Here is a 6,001-nt window from a genome sequence, read left to right as displayed (position 1 = left end):
TGAACACAATTTTTCCATTACCTGGCAGCTCCTAGCAACCAGTGGGTACTGTGTTCCATAAATCACAGGCCTATTAAAGAGAATCCTAGTAAGGCTGTGCTTGGTTGTTATTGTTGTTGTTGTTTTTATTGTGGTACAATATACATAAATAAAATGTAACTGTTTAACCACTTTTAAGAGCACAGTTCAATGGTATTTAGTACATTCACATTGTCAGTCAACCATCACCAGTCTCCATTTCTAGAATTCTAGAATCCTTTTTTGTTGTTGTTGTTGCATTTGCGGCGTATGGACATTCCCAGGCTAGGAGTCAAACCGGAGCTACAGTTGCCCGCCTACACCACAGTCACAGCAATGCAGGATCCCAGCGGTGTCTGTGACCTACATCATAGCTCAGGGCAATGCCGGATCCTTAACCCACTGAGCGAGGCCTGGGATCGAACCTACAACCTCATGGTTCCTAGTCAAATTCATTTCTGCTGTGCCACAACGGGAACTCCTCTAGAGTCCTTTCCTTCTTGCAAAACTGAAACTCTGACCCCTTAAATAACAGCTCCTCATTTTCTCCCTCCCCCACCTGCCCCTTCTAACTTCTGCTTCTATGCACTCGGGGCTCTGGGTACCTCTGGTACATGGAATCATATAGCCTGGGTCTGGCTACTTGACTTAGCATTATACCCTCGTGGTGTTTAAAAGTTCATGCAGCTTCCACCTGCCCTTGAGTGTGGGAAACAGGTTAAATACAGAGCACATCTGGCCAGAGAGGCATTGCAGGAGAGTGTGATGAGAGTGGGCTGCCTCGGGGGAAGCCTGAGTCCAACGTTTCAAGCTGTGTGATTTGGGGCAAGTCATTTACACTCTCTGTTCCTCAGTTTCCTCACACAGGAAAAATAGAAAAAAAAAATAACAGTGCATATTCATGGGGCTATTGTGAGGATCTGATAAAGTCATGAAGATAAAACCCAGCAAGGCCTGGACCAGAGTCTGCCCTGGACAAATGTTAACATAATTTAAAATAAAGGACAGGAGTTCCTGTTGTGGCTCAGCAGGTTAAGAACCCGACATAGTGTCCGTAAGGATTTGGGTTCCATCCCTGGCCTTGCTCAGTGGGTTAAGGATCCTACGGCGTTGCTATGGCTGTGGTGTAGGCTTGCAGCAGCAGCTCCAGTTCGATGCCTAGCCTGAGAATTTCCATATGACGCAGGTGCAGCTGTAAATAAATATATAAAATAAAAGACATGCATGTATATAGCTTTAAATGTAAAATTATAAAGTTTATATCCTCATGAAACAGTTGAATGTTTTGAACTGATTATGAAGAAAGCAGATATGTCTACTCGCAAAAAGACCTTATATACCTTTGGATATTAAACCTGAATTTTGTATTAAGACCTCAGAAGAAAAAGTTATTAAATACAGTGGCCCTCGTTCTTAAGAAAAGGTGAGATTTAAAAGGACGTTTGAAAGTTTTATAAAAGCTATACTCCAAAGCTCTACCTGAGAGACACCACGACCAGAAGGGGGGCTAAAGTAGGTCCCACCTAGGAAGTGAAAAATAAAACTTACAACACTTAGTGATGAAGCAAAATATGCCAATACCGCTAATGTTCAGAGGCTGAGATTTGGAGATATTGTAAGCAATGAACTCTCAAACAGAGGGGAAAAAAATCCTCTATTATGGCATATTGATGGAAGAAATTTCCCCACTCTTGAATGAAGAGGTAGGTGGCTGTTTATCTTAGCAAAGCTCATTTTATAGATTCTAAAAAACCCAAAAAGCTCGTTTTGAGTGTAGATACTGCAAAGGGACTTCCTTGTCCACATATGAACTTTCTCAGCCCAGCTTTCTTTTTCTCATCAGAGGTCATCACTGTGGCTTTGTGGCTTAACACTGCAGGTACAGCTAGAGTCCCACTGTCAGCTCTCCTAGGACTTCTGCAGAGAAACCAGGCTGCCCCCGTGGTGGACCAGAGGCCTCCCAATGTCATAGCCCAGTGAGTTTTGCACCGTCCCTTCATGTGGTCACCCCCAACATCCCTTTAATAAATTTGCCATGCAATGAGCTTTGGGATAGACCAAAATCAAAAAAGCCAATTTATGGGTTCACTGCAAAAACATGGGGAGGGCCGTCTGAGTCAGGCCACGGGTTTAAGAGTGGGATAGCCGGAGGTCAGATCCATCCTGGGTCTGGACTCACGTGGTTCTTCACTTGCAGCATGACTGTAAGACAAAGAATTAAACTGCTTTGACCCTCCAGCCCCCATTTCAGAAAGACTGCTTTCTTTTAAGAGACACTACTCATCATCCCTTAGGCTTTTCCTTGGCCCTTTTTGTGCTGGGCTGACCCAATTAGAGTCTTAAAGGGTTTTTCTCAAATGTTTACTCAGGAAGCACATGGAATGCGCTCTGACAAGCAAAGCCCACATTTCCACTATTTACCGAGGTTTTGTTTTCGCATATCAAATATCTCAGGCCTTACCCACGTGTCTTATTTGCCAATAAAGATTCAAGACTTCATCGAAAGAAAAGGGGAACCAGTGGACATTGGTGGAATTTCAGGAAAAGGGGAGATGTTTTATTAAATTTTTTGTTTAAAAGCAGGTTGTCAAGGACCCTAGAAAATTCCCCTAAGGTTGTTTCATTAGAAAGAAAACACAGTGTGTGTCAGGGCACAAAAACAGGAAAGGGGTGAGAGAGTAGCCGTTGTTTGATCATCTCAATCAAGGGGAAATTTGTCTGAGGTAAACAGTTCTCAGAAATAGTAATCATTTCATGAACTTGATTTTTTCAATGGTTGTGGTATCCTCCCCGTCAGGCTGGACTGAAAGTCCAAACCCTTTAAGGATATGAAAGCCAGTGCAGTCCGTGTAAGTCAGGGGACCATCTTAGGACATGAAAGAGTGACCTTGGGATCCAAGAGGTGATGATGTTACTATCAGGGAGTCCCTTAGAGACACTAACGTCTCATTAGTGGGGTTTAGAAAATAAAAGCAAGACAGGAGTTCTCATCATGGCTCAATGGTTCACGAACCCAACTAGCATCCATGAGGACTTGGGTTTGATCCCTGGCCTCGCTCAGTGGATTAAGGATCTGGCATTCCTGTGAGCTGTGGCATATGTAGGTCACAGACCCGGCTCAGATCTGGTGTTGCCGTGGCTACGGTGTAGGCCAGCAGCTGCATCTCTGATTCGACCCCTAGTCTGGGAATTTCCATATATCACAGGTGTGGCCCTAAAAAGACAAAAAAAAAAAAAAAAGATAAGATATTAACATTAAAGTTGTTAATTAGATATTCATGATAAAATTTCTAATAGAGCCCCTGAAAGACTAGAAATAGAGTGTACCTCCAAATACATTAAAACTGGTAGAGGAGAATAAAACAATACAGTGAGGGGAAACTTGTCTCAGAAGCTAATATATCCATTATATTGCTTATGTTAAAAAAAAGAAAAATCACTGAACAAAGCATTTGATTTAACTTTTACTAAGAAGTTAGCTATGAAAAGCACAACAGAATCCATTCAAAGAGAGTAGAAAGAAGGAAATAATAAAGATAGTAGACATTAATGAAAGAGGAAAAATAAAAACAATAGATCAAGATGCTAAAAGTTACATCTAAGAAAAGAAAAGGACTGAACCAGAGATATAACAGAGATTACAAAGATAAAGGAGAATATTATGAATAAGTTTATAAAAATAAATGGAAAAATTGGATGAAGTGGACAAATTCCTAAAAATATATAAATTACCAAAGATGACTCAAGTAATAATAGAAAATCTAGTTTTATATGGTTTAATATATACAAACAAAATTAAATCAGCAAGGAGTTCCCATTGTGGCTCAGTGGAAACAAATCTGATTAGTATTCAATAAGGATGTGGGTTCTGATCCCTGGCCTAGGTCAGTGGATTAAGGACCCGGTGTTGCTGTGAGCTGTGGTATAAGTCTCAGACAAGGCTCAGATCCAGGGTTGTTGTGCCTGTGGTGTAGGCCAGCAGCTGTAGCTCTGATTCGACCCCTAGCCTGGGACTTCCACATGCTTCAGGTGTGGCCCTAAAAAAGAAAAAGAAAATTAAATTAAATTACATTAAATCAGTAGTTTAAAATCTTCCCACAATAAAACTTCAAGCCCAGATGGTTTTGCAGGTGAGTTCTCCCAAAATTCAGGAACAAATACTTTCGTTCTTACCAACTCTTTCAGAAGGCAGAAAAAGAGGAAATATTACCTCAACTTATTTTCCAAATTTAGTATAATTCTTTTTTGTAAACCAAGAAAAAAAAAACTTCACATGAAAATAGAGGTAAAAGTTCAAAAAGTTCAAAAAAATATGGTAAACTGAATTCAGTGTAATATATATTATATTATAATCAAGTAAGGTTTATTTCAGGAATGCAAGGTTAGTTTAAACTCAGAAAAATTATCAATACAATTGACACAGATTAAAGGGAGGAGGGTATGTCATCATATTAATATGTTCAGAAAAAGCATTCGATTACATTCAATATGCAGCAGACTAGGAATAAAAGAGAATTTCCTTAATTCGAGCAAAGGTGCCTATAGAAAATTCCAGTAAATATTTTATTTAACGATGAAATATTAAAGACTACTTCCTTGGAAATCAGGAATAATTCAAGGACAAACATTCTCACTTTCATTCAAATTGTTCTAGCAGTTGTAGTCATCCTAGATAAGCAAGAAAAAGAAATAAAAGATTCAAGGATTGGAAAGGAAGAAACAAAATTATTTCCATATACAGATCATATGATTGTCTGCAGAGAAAAGCTGAAAAAAAAATCTACAACTCATTAACATTAGCGCTTCCAGCAAGATTACTGTATACTTTACAAAGATAAAGGAGAATATTATGAATAAGTTTATAAAAATAAATGGAAAAATTGGATGAAGTGGACAAATTCCTAAAAATATATAAATTACCAAAGATGACTCAAGTAATAATAGAAAATCTAGTTTTATTTGGAAATAAAGTTTTGTTTTCCTAATTTGTAAGAGTATACCAATAACAAACATTTAGAATTTTAAATTTTGAAAAGATACTATTTACCACATGAAGAAATTTGCGTATCAGTAATAAATCTAAAAAATACATGCAATGACTTTCTGTAAGCCATGGTCTATAAATGCGTATTAAAAGACATTTTAAGATACCGAAGTAAATGGAGAGACATTACAGACTTCATAGATCAGAAGGCTCATTTTTGCAAAGATGTCAGCTCTTAACTGATTTACAGATTTAATGAAATTGCAATCAAATTCCCCCAAAGATTTTTCTTGGAAGTTGACAAATTAATTCTAATATTTATGTGAACTGTCAAAGAGCTTATGGTAGTCAAAACACTCTTGAAGAAGATGAAGAAGGTAGGGGAATTTTCTTAACCTGACAGCAAGTCTCGCTGCAATACTATAGTAGTGAAGATAGGGTGGTCTTTCTTAATAGGATGGAAAAACAGAACAACTGGATAAACTAGTCAGCCCAGAGCCGCACATGTGTAAAAACTTGATATTTGTTGGAAGTGTCACTGCAGAGGAAAGCTTGGACTCAGACAGCCTGGGACTATTAGTTACCTCTATGAAAAAAAAATGTATTGGATCTCTGCCTTATAACTTACAAATTAATTGCTGAAGGATTGAGGATCTAAATGGGGAAAGCAAAATTTAAAAACTTTTAAAAAGACTGTTTTTAGGAAATACACACTGAAGTATTTAGGGGAAGGGGCTGTGATTTGTTGACTATTTCTTTAAATGTTTCAAGAGAAACAAAGAGGGGGAAAAGGGAAAGTGATTACAAAAAGAAATAGAGGTAAAACATCTCAATATGTGAGTCCGGGTATAAAGTCAATGGGTGCCTTTTGTTCTATTTTCATCCTTTCAACTTATCGAGATGCTTGAAACTATTTGGAAATAAAGTTTTGTTTTCCTAAAAATCTTTTAGAAAAAAACGTAGATGAACGTTCCTATCACCTGGTTTAAGGCCAAGCCA

This window comes from Sus scrofa, chromosome 1, assembly GCF_054392235.1.
Source record: "Sus scrofa isolate SSC_HxYL_T2T_F1_AM1 chromosome 1, Sscrofa_HxYL_maternal_Yorkshire_Landrace_v2.0, whole genome shotgun sequence".
Taxonomy (NCBI): domain Eukaryota; kingdom Metazoa; phylum Chordata; class Mammalia; order Artiodactyla; family Suidae; genus Sus; species Sus scrofa.
This window is presented reverse-complemented; position numbering follows the sequence as displayed.